General features: G+C 37.8%; 1 non-coding gene across 1 annotated transcript; it reads left to right on the top strand.

Moving 5' to 3' along the window:
- The first annotated feature begins 8,634 nt into the window (after positions 1 to 8,634).
- On the top strand, positions 8,635 to 8,742 carry LOC112731969 (small nucleolar RNA R71). The gene has a single exon (XR_003167714.1). It is a non-coding gene; the product is annotated as a small nucleolar RNA R71 (small nucleolar RNA).
- The last annotated feature ends 2,866 nt before the right edge of the window (positions 8,743 to 11,608 follow it).

The following is an 11,608-nucleotide window of genomic DNA, read 5'->3' as shown; positions in this document are numbered from 1 at the left end:
GGTGCGAAGGCTTAGTGCAGAACTACAAGAATATAGCAGATTCTGTTTACAAGTTGAGTTGTTAGATCTTATTTTTCCCTCGTCATTTACTATTTTATTTTTAGATGGGTAGGAATTATATTTGAGTATCTTTGAGTAAGTCGATGTATATAATGCTACGTGGATATATATAATTTTGTGATTAAATAATTTAAAGTACCGACTCTTCATTTTTTTGGTGAAAGTTTTGGTTTGTATTTGTGAGGGCTCAATATTAAATAAAAATAGTACAAAATAAAAAGGTTTAGAGGTAAGTAACGCCTGAGCTTTTAGTACGATCATGAGGTGCTAAAAGTTAGGGTGTTACAGAAGACATCCACCTAATTCATTAATGCATTCATATAACTGTTAGTACATGATAAAGCATGGTTTTTCATCAGCATTAAATTTATAACTTATAATCAGTAAAATTATCTTGATAGGTGTTATATAACAAACCACAAATCTCAGTGGAAGTTGCCATGTTGTCTTGAAACTTACATCAAATTGTTCATCAGTGCATCTCAATGTCGCTAATTCAAGAATCTGAACCATAATCTAAATATATTACTAGACTATGCGGAAAATCAAATGCAAATTAATTAATAGATGATTTGTGTACCTTATCAGTAATGGGTCTGTCAGGTACGAAATGATCAAAGTCTGATCTAGTAGCTCTGATTGTATCTGTTACCACAAGTTCTTCACTGTACCAATTAAAAACCAAAACACATTAGATGGGTCCTCATTGATCGACAACACAGATAATATCAAATTAACTTACGATGGATCTAGTGAGGCTGAAAATGCATATGCACAGGCCTTTATCTGATCTTCCAAAAGACGCATAGTTGGAGTTGGCATAAATTTACACTTCATTGACTACAAAGTTTAACACAAAAGTATTAGCAATACACATTGTAGACTAGATGGTTAATTAGCACTACTCATAACAAACTAGATAATTAAAGAATGGTGCCTAAGAGGTAATTACGTTGGTAAAGAAATAAACAGGTCTTCTATAGTCTTTTGTGGGTTGGCTCAATGCATAAGATGCTTTGGATTTATTGAATGATTTGGGCTCAATCTTTGGCTTTCTAACTCTGCATGGGAGAGTGAACAGTAATTTTTTCTGTGTCCCCTGATGACGAAAAATTGATTTCCACACAAACTAATCGGGAAGTATACCGGGTCGCATCAAGTAGTAAAACTCACGTGAGTGAGGTAGATCCCACGAGGATTGATGGATCAAGCAACTTTAGTATAGTGATTAGTCTAGTCAAGCTAACAGTTGTGAATTGAGTGAAATTGAATTAGCAGAATATGAATTGCAAGGAATTTAAAGTGGTGAAAGTAAATGGCAGAGACTTAAATGGCAAGAAACTAAAATTGCAAGAAAAATAAATTGCTGGAAATGTAAATGGGGCTTTGGGTGCAGGGAAATTAAAGAAGCAGTAAATCAAAGTACTCAAGAACAAGTAACAGAAAGGAAAATTTACTAGGGATTGGAGATATCATAATCCACAATGAATCAAATGGGTCTCAACTCCTTTCTCAATTATATGAGTAGATCTATGGTGGATTAAAATTGATTGGATTCCAATTCCTTAGTAAACCAATCTCTCTAATCACAATCAATATTGCCAATTCCTTGATCTAATTGTCATGAGAAGCGGTTAAGTGCATGCCTCTCATCCATAAGCCACACAATCTCTCAAGATCTCAATTTCTCCCAAATGGTGTTGATCAAGAGAGTTATGAAGGATAGAGCCTCAGTTCTAATGCTTATGATTCCCCTTCTGAGGCTCACACAAGCATTCAACAGATTCAAACCCCCTTCCAGAGTGGATAAATCTCAATCAAAACAGAGGATATCCTATAGCTACTCAATTGAATTGAGAAGAAGAAAAAAAATTCACTAAATCATGTGAATCATAACAGAGCTCCTCCCCCTAATGATTGGGGTTCAGTAGATCATAGCTCTAAAAACACTTGCAGGAAATGTAAATTTGCAAGAAAGTAGATCAAGCTCAATGGTGCACGAAATTGTGATCTCAGGCAACGGCGCCAGAAGCTCTGTATGCACGTCTTAATAAATAATTTTTCATTCACAACTTCGATACAACTAACCAGCAAGTGCACTGGGTCATCCAAGTAATAAACCTTACGTGAGTAAGGGTCGATCCCACGGAGATTGTTGGTATGAAGCAAGCTATGGTCACCTTGTAAATCTCAGTCAGGCGGATATAAAATAGTTATGGAGTTTTCGAACATAAATAATAAATAGATAGAAAATAAGGATAGAAACACTTATGTAATTCAGTGGTGAGAATTTCAGATAAGCGTATAGAGATGCTTTCGTTTCTCTGAATCTCTGCTTTCCTGCTGTCTTCATCCAATCAGTCTTACTCCTTTCCATGGCTGGCTTTATGTAAGGACATCACCATTGTCAATGGCTACTTTTAATCCTCTCTGGAAAATGGTCTGATGCGCTATCACTGCATGGCTAATCGTCTGGAGGCATCACCCTTGTCAATGGCTGCATCCCATCCTCTTGTGAAAATGGTCCAAATACTCTGTCACAGCACGGCTAATCATCTGAGGTTCTCGATCATACTGGAATAGGATTCACCCTCCTTTTGCGTCTGTCACTACGCCCAGCACTCGCGAGTTTGAAGCTCGTCACAGTCATTCAATCCCAGAGTCCTACTCGGAATACCACAGACAAGGTTTAGACTTTCCGGACTACTCTCATGAATGCCGCCATCAATCTAGCTTATACCACGAAGATTCTGATTAAGAGATCCAAGAGATACTCATTCAATCTAAGGTGGAACGGAAGTGGTTGTCAGGAATGCGTTCGTGGGGGAATGATGATGATTGTCACGTTCATCACATTCAGGCTGAAGTGCAAATGAATACCTTAGAAACGGAATAAGTTGAATTGAAAAGAAAAACAGTAGTACTTTGCATTAATCTTTGAGGAACAGCAGAGCTCCACACCTTAATCTATGGAGTGGAGAAACTCTACCGTATGAAAATACATAAGTGATAATGGTTCAGGCATGGCAGAATGGCCAGCCCCCATGAAAGTCTAAGATAGTATAAAACTGATCAAAGATTGTCTAATACAATAGTAAAAAGTCCTATTTATACTAAACTAGTTACCAGGGTTTACAGAAGTAAGTAATTGATGCATAAATCCACTTTCAGGGCCCACTTGGTGTGTGCTTGGGCTGAGCTTGAATGTTACACGTGTAGAGGTCAATCTTGGAGTTGACGCCAGTTTGTAACGTATTTCTGGCGTTCAACTCTGGCTTGTGACGTGTTTCTGGCGTTTAACTCCATACAGCAGCGTAGAACTGGCGTTCAACGCCCTTTTACGTCATCTAAACGCGGCCAAAGTATGGACTATTATATATTGCTGGAAAGCCCTGGATGTCTACTTTCCAACACAATTGGAAGCGCGCCATTTTGAGTTCTGTAGCTCCAGAAAATCCACTTCGAGTGCAGGAAGGTCAGAATCCAACAGCATCAGCAGTCCTTCTTCAACCTCTGAATCTGATTTTTGCTCAAGTCCCTCAATTTCAGCCAGAAAATACCTGAAATCACAGAAAAACACACAAAATCATAGTAAAGTCCAAAAATGTAAATTTAACATAAAAACTAATGAAAACATCCCTAAAAGTAACTAGATTCTACTAAAAACATACTAAAAACAATGCCAAAAAGCGTATTAATTATCCGCTCATCACAACACCAAACTTAAATTGTTGCTTGTCCCCAAGCAACTGAAAATCAAATAGGATAAAAAGAAGAGAATATACTATAAATTCCAAACTATCAATGAAACATAGCTCCAATTAAATGAGCGGGACTTGTAGCTTTTTGCCTCTTGAATAGTTTTAGCATCTCACTTTATCCATTGAAGTTCAGAATGATTGGCATCTATAGGAACTCAGAGTTCAGATAGTGTTATTGATTCTCCTAGTTCAGTATGATGATTCTTGAACACAGCTATTTTATGAGTCTTGGCCGTGGCCCTAAGCACTTTGTTTTCCAGTATTACCACCGGATACATAAATGCCACAGACACATAATTGGGTGAACCTTTTCAGATTGTGACTCAGCTTTGCTAAAGTCCCTAATTAGAGGTGTCCAGGGTTCTTAAGCACACTCTTCTTTTGCTTTGGACCTTGACTTTAACCGCTCAGTCTCAAGTTTTCACTTGACACCTTCACGCCACAAGCACATGGTTAGGGACAGCTTGGTTTAGCCGCTTAGGCCAGGATTTTATTCCTTTAGGCCCTCCTATCCACTGATGCTCAAAGTCTTGGGATCCTTTTTATTTACCCTTGCCTTTTGGTTTTAAGGGTTATTGGCTTTTTTCTCTTACCTCTTGGTTTTAAGGGCTTTTGGCTTTTTCTGCTTGCTTTTTATTTTTATTTTTTTTCGCCTATATTTTTTTTTCTGCAAGCTTTGTTCTTTGTTGCTTTTTCTTGCTTCAAGAGTCATTTTTATGATTTTTCAGATTATCAAATAACATGTCTCCTTATCATCATTCTTTCATGAGCCAACATATTTAACATTCTTAAACAACAACTTCAAAAGACATATGCACTGTTCAAGCATTCATTCAGAAAATAAAAAGTATTGTCACCACATCAATATAATTAAACTAAGTTCAAGGATAAATTCGAAACTCATGTACTTCTTGTTCTTTTGAATTAAAACAGTTTTCATTTAAGAGAGGTGATGGGTTCATAGGACATTCATAACTTTAAGACATAGTTACTAACTACTAATGATCATGTAATAAGACACAAACATGGATAAGCACTTAACATTAAGAAAACGAAAAACAGAAAATAAGAACAAGGAATGAGTCCACCTTAGTGATGGTGGCGTTTCCTTCTTGAGGAACCAATGATGTCCTTGAGCTCTTCTATGTCTCTTCCTTGTCTTTGTTGCTCCTCCCTCATTGCTTTTTGATCTTCTCTCATTTCATGAAGGATGATGGAGTGCTCTTGATGTTCCACCCTTAATTGTCCCATGTTGGAACTTAATTCTCCTAGGGAGGTGTTGATTTGCTCCCAATAGTTTTGTGGAGGAAAATGCATTTGAGGCATCTCTGGGATCTCATGGTGATGAGCTTCATGCGTCTCTTGAGATCCATGAATGAGCTCTCTTGCTTGCTCCATCCTTTTCTTAGTGATGGGCTTCTCTTCCTCAATGGGAATGTCTCCTTCTATGAAAGCTCCAGCTGAGTAACATAGATGGCAAATAAGATGAGGAAAAGCTAGCCTTGCCCCAGGAGAGGGATTTTCGGCTATTTTGTAGAATTCAAGGGAGATGACTTCATGAACTTCTACTTCCTCTCCAATCATGATGCTATGAATCATGATGGCCCGATCCACAGTAACTTCAGATCGGTTGCTAGTGGGGATGATGGAGCGTTGGATGAACTCCAACCATCTTCTAGCCACAGGCTTGAGGTCCAGTCTTCTTAATTGAACCGGCTTGCCTTTGGAGTCAATCTTCCATTGAGCTCCTTCCACACATATGTCCATGAGGACTTGGTCCAACCTTTGATTAAAGTTGACCCTTCTAGTGTAGGGGCGTGCATCTCCTTGCATCATAGGCAAGTTAAACGCCAACCTCACATTTTCCGGACTAAAATCTAAGTATTTCCCCTGAACCATTGTAATATAATTCTTTGGGTTTGGGTTCTTACTTTGATCATGGTTCCTAGTGATCCATGCATTGGCATAGAACTCTTGAACCATTAGGATGCCGACTTGTTGGATGGGGTTTGTTAGAACTTCCCAACCTCTTCTTTGGATTTCATGTCGGATCTCCGGATACTCATTCTTCTTGAGCTTGAAAGGGACCTCGGGGATCACCTTCTTCTTGACCACAACATCATAGAAGTAGTCTTGATGAGCTTTGGAGATAAATCTTTCCATCTTCCATGACTCGGAGGTGGAAGCTTTTGTCTTCCCTTTCCCTTTTCTAGAGGATTCTCCGGTCTTGGGTGCCATCAATGGTAATGGAAAAACAAAAAGTTTATGTTTTTACCACACCAAACTTAGAATATTGCTCGCCCTCGAGCAAGAGAAGAAAGAATAGATGAAGAAGAAGAAGAAAATATGGAGGAGAGGGAGGAGGGGTGTATTCGGCCAAGAAGGGGAAGAGAGGGTTGTGTTGTGTGAAAATGAAGAATGAAGGGCTTTATAAGGTAGGTTTATGGGGAAGAGTGGATGGATGTGAGTGGTGAAGTGGTGATAGGGAAGAGAGATTGAGGTGATTGGTGAAGAGTTTTGGGGAAGAGTGTTTATGGGATTGTGTGAAAGAGGGGTGAGAAGAAGTGAGTGGAGGTAGGTGGGGATCCTGTGGGGTCCACAGATCCTGAGGTGTTCAAGGATTTACAGCCTTGCACCAAATTAGGCATGCAATATGCCCTTGCACACAACTCTGGGCGTTCAGCGCCAGATTGGTGCTTGTTCTGGGCGTTGAACGCCCATTTGTTGCCCATTTTTGGCGTTGAACGCCAGAACCATGCTTGTTCTGGGCGTTCAGCGCCAGCTCTTCTCCAGGGTGCAATTCTAGCGTTCAAATGCCCAGATGCTGCCCATTTTGGGCGTTCAGCGCCAGAACTATGCTCTGTTCTGGCGTTGAACGCCAGCCAGATGCTTCTTACTAGCGTTTAAACGCCAGTAAGGTCTTCCTCCAGGGTGTGATTTTTCTTCTGCTGTTTTTGATTCTGTTTTCAATTTTTATATTTATTTTGTGACTCCACATGATCATGAACCTAATAAAATATAAAAGAACAAGAAAAATAAAATTAGATAAATAAAAATTGGGTTGCCTCCCAACAAGCGCTTCTTTAATGTCAATAGCTTGACAGTGGGCTCCCATGGAGCCTCACAGATGTTCAGAGCATTGTTGAGACTTCCCAACACCAAACTTAGAGTTTGGATATGAGAGTTCAACACCAAACTCAGAGTTTGGTTGTGGCCTCCCAACACCAAACTTAGAATTTGACTGTGGGGGCTCTGGTTGACTCTGTTTTGAGAGAAGCTTACTGTGCCTCTTTTCCATGTTTACAGAAGGGTAACCTTGAGTTGTAAATACAAGGGAGTCCTCATTCAATTGCAGGACTAATTTACCTCTGTCAACATCAATCACAGCTCTTGCTGAGGCTAGGAAAGGTCTTCCAAGGATGATGGATTCATCCTCATCCTTCCCGGTATCAAGGATTATGAAATCAGCAGGGATGTAAAGGCCTTCAACCTTTACTAACACGTCCTCTACTTGTCCATAAGCCTATTTTCTTGAATTGTCTGCCATCTCTAATGAGATTTTAGTAGCTTGCACCCCAAAGATTCCCAGTTTCTCTATTACAGAGAGGGGCATGAGGTCTATCCCTGAACCAAGGTCACACAGAGCCTTTTCAAAGATCATGTTGCCTATAGTACAAGGTACTACGAACTTTCCAGGATCCTGTTTCTTCTGAGGCAATGTCAGTTGATCCAGATCACTTAGTTCATTGGTGAACAAGGGAGGTTCATCTTCCCAAGTCTCAAGACCAAATAATTTGGCATTCAGTTTCATGATTGCACCAAGGTATTTGGTAACTTGCTCTTCAGTAACATCCTCATTCTCTTCAGAAGATGAATGCTCGTCAGAGCTCATGAAGGGCATAAGGAGGTTCAATGGAATCTCTATGGTCTCTAGATGAGTCTCAGATTCCTTTGGTTCCTCAAAGGGAAACTCCTTATTGATCACTGGACGTCCCAGGAGGTCTTCCTCACTGGGATTTATGTCCTCCCCTTCCTCTCCAGGTTCGGCCGTGTTGACTATGTCAATGGCCTTGCACTCTCCTTTTGGATTTTCTTCTGTATTGCTTGGGAGAGTACTAGGAGGGATTTCAGTGATCCTTTTACTCAGCTGGCCCACTTGTGCCTCCAAATTTCTAATGGAGGACCTTGTTTCATTCATGAAACTTACAGTGGCCTTAGATAGATCAGAGACTAAGTTTGCTAAATTAGAGGTATTTTGTTCAGAGTTCTCTATCTGTTGCTGAGTGGATGATGGAGAAGGTTTACTATTGTTAAACCTATTTCTTCCACCATTATTAAAGCCTTGTTGAGGCTTTTGTTGATCCTTCCATGAGAGATTTGGGTGATTTCTCCATGAGGGGTTATAGGTGTTTCCATAAGGTTCACCCATGTAATTCACCTCTGCTATTGCAGGGTTTTCAGGATCATAAGCTTCTTCTTCAGAAGATGCCTCTTGAGTACTGTTGGATGCAGCTTGCATTCCATTCAGACTCTGAGAAATCATATTGACTTACTGAGTCAATATTTTATTCTGAGCGAGTATGGCATTCAGAGTATTAATTTCAAGAACTCCCTTCTTCATAGGCGTCCCATTACTCACAGGATTCCTCTCAGAAGTGTACATGAACTGGTTATTAGCAACCATGTCAATGAGTTCTTGAGCTTCTGCAGGCATTTTCTTTAGGTGAATGGATCCACCTGCAGAAGTATCCAATGACATTTTAGCCAATTCAGATAGACCATCATAGAATATATCCAGGATGGTCCATTTTGAAAGCATGTCAGAAGGACACTTTTTGGTCAGTTCTTTGTATCTCTCCCAAGCTTCATAGAGGGATTCACCTTCTTTCTGTCTGAAGGTTTGAACATCCACTCTAAGCTTACTCAGCTTTTGAGGAGGAAAGAACTTGGCAAAGAAAGCCTTGACCAGCTATTTCCAAGAGTTCATGCTATCTTTGGGTTGAGAGTCCAACCATATTCTAGCTCTGTCTCTCACAGCAAAAGGGAAAAGCATGAGCCGGTAGACTTCAGGATCTACTCCATTAGTCTTAACAGTATCACAGATCTGCAAGAATTCAGTTAAGAACTGAAAAGGATCTTCAGATGGAAGTCCATGAAACTTGCAGTTCTGCTGCATCAGAGAAACTAATTGAGGTTTAAGCTCAAAATTGTTTGCTCCAATGGCAGGAATGGAGATGCTTCTTCCATGTAAATTGGAATTAGGTGCAGTAAAGTCACCAAGCATCCTCCTTGCATTATTATTATTTTTGGCTGCCATCTCCTCTTCCTGTTCGAAAATTTCTGAAAGGTGCTTGCTGGATTGTTGTAATTTAGCTTCTCTTAGTTTCCTCTTCAGAGTCCTTTCAGGTTCTGGATCTGCTTCAACAAGAATATTCTTGTCCTTGCTCCTGCTCATATGAAGGAGAAGGGAACAGAAAAATAATAATAATAGGGGTCCTTTTTAACACAGTATAGAGGTCCCTGGGTGAGTAGAAGAAAAGAAGAAGAAAAAATTCGAACACAGATGGAAGAGGGGGTTCGAATTTGGGTGAGATGAAGTGTTAGTAGATGAATAAATAAATAGAAGGAGATAAGAGAGAGAGAATTTTCGAAAATAATTTTTGAAAAAGAGTTAGTGATTTTCGAAAATAGTTTTTGAAAAAGGTTAGTAATTTTCGAGAATTAAAATAAAAAATTAAAATAATTAGTTAATTAAAAAGAAATTTTGCAAAAGAGGGAAGATATTTTCAAAAATTAGAGAGAGAGGGAGTTAGTTAGGTAGTTTTGAAAAAGATAAGAAACAAACAAAAAGTTAGTTAGTTAGTTGAAACAAATTTGAAAATCAATTTTGAAAAGATAAGAAGATAAGAAGTTAGAAAAGATATTTTAAAATCAAATTTTTGAAAAAGATATGATTTTGAAAAAGATAAGATAGAAAGATATTTTTGAAAAGATATGATTGAAATTAGTTTTGAAAAAGATTTGATTTTTAAAATCACAATTAATGACTTGATTCACAAGAAATCACAAAATATGATTCTAGAACTTAAAGTTTGAATCTTTCTTAACAAGCAAGTAACAAACTTGAAATTTTTGAATCAAAACATTAATTGATGATGTTATTTTCGAAAATTAGGAGATAAAGATAAGAAAAAGATTTTTGAAAAATATTTTTAAAATTTTCGAAAATAAATAAGATAAGATTTTTAAATTGAAAATTTGATTTGACTCATAAAAACAACTAGATTTTAAAAAGTTTTGAAAAAGTCAACTCAAATTTTCGAAATTTATGAGTGAAAAAGGGAAAAATATTTTTTTTTTATTTTTGAATTTTTAATGATGAGAGGGAAAAACATGAAAAAGACTCAATGCATGAAAATTTTGGATCAAAACAATGAATGCATGCAAGAATGCTATGAATGTCAAGATGAACACCAAGAATACTTTGAATGTCAAGATGAACATCAAGAACTTATTTTTGAAAAAGTTTTTAATGCAAAGAAAACATGCAAGACACCAAACTTAAAAATTTTTCATGTATAGACACTATAAATGCAAGAATGCATATGAAAAACAAGAAAAGACACAAAAGATGAAAACATCAAGATCAAACAAGAAGACTTACCAAGAACAACTTGAAGATCATGAAGAACACTATGAATGCATGAATTTTTCGAAAAATGCAAGATGAGTATGCAATTGACACCAAACTTTCAACTTGACTCAAGACTCAAACAAGAAACATGAAATATTTTTTATTTTTATGATTTTTTTATTTTTTTTGGATTTTTGTATATTTTTTTTTCGAAAAAACATATAGAAAAAAAAAATAAGGATTTCAAAATTTTTTTAATATGAATTCCAGGAATCTTGTATTCTTAGTCTAAAGCTCCAATCCGAGGGTTAGGCATGGCTTAATAGCCAGCCAAGCTTTAGTATGTAACTCAGACATGCCACGGCTGACATTCCAATTAACTTGCCTCTATGCTGATGGTTGGAAGCCCCTATCCAAAAGAATTAGACATGGCTTTACAGCCACCCAGGCTTCAACATGCTTCATGAAACTCTAGAATTCATTCTTAAAAATTCTGAAGAAAAATATATTTTTGAAAAGATTTATTTTTTTTTCAAAAACAGATGAGAAATTTTTGAAAGGTTTTTGAAAAATTTTTGAAAATAAAACAAAAAGAAAATTACCTAATCTGAGCAACAAGATGAACCGTCAGTTGTTCAAACTCGAACAATCCCCGGCAACGGCGCCAAAAACTTGGTGCACGAAATTGTGATCTCAGGCAACGGCACCAGAAACTCTGTACGCACGTCTTAATAAATCATTTTTCATTCACAACTTCGATACAACTAACCAGCAAGTGCACTGGGTCGTCCAAGTAATAAACCTTACGTGAGTAAGGGTCGATCCCACGGAGATTGTTGGTATGAAGCAAGCTATGGTCACCTTGTAAATCTCAGTCAGGCGGATATAAAATAGTTATGGAATTTTCGAACATAAATAATAAATAGATAGAAAATAAGGATAGAAACACTTATGTAATTCATTGGTGAGAATTTCAGATAAGCGTATAGAGATGCTTTCGTTCCTCTGAATCTCTGCTTTCCTCCTGTCTTCATCCAATCAGTCTTACTCCTTTCTATGGCTGGCTTTTTGTAAGGACATCACCGTTGTCAATGGCTACTTTTAATCCTCTCTGGAAAATGGTCCGATGCGCTGTCACTGCATGGCTAATCGT

The sequence above is a fragment of the Arachis hypogaea genome, chromosome 12 (genome assembly GCF_003086295.3).
Source record: "Arachis hypogaea cultivar Tifrunner chromosome 12, arahy.Tifrunner.gnm2.J5K5, whole genome shotgun sequence".
Classification (NCBI taxonomy): domain Eukaryota; kingdom Viridiplantae; phylum Streptophyta; class Magnoliopsida; order Fabales; family Fabaceae; genus Arachis; species Arachis hypogaea.
This window is presented reverse-complemented; position numbering and strand designations above follow the sequence as displayed.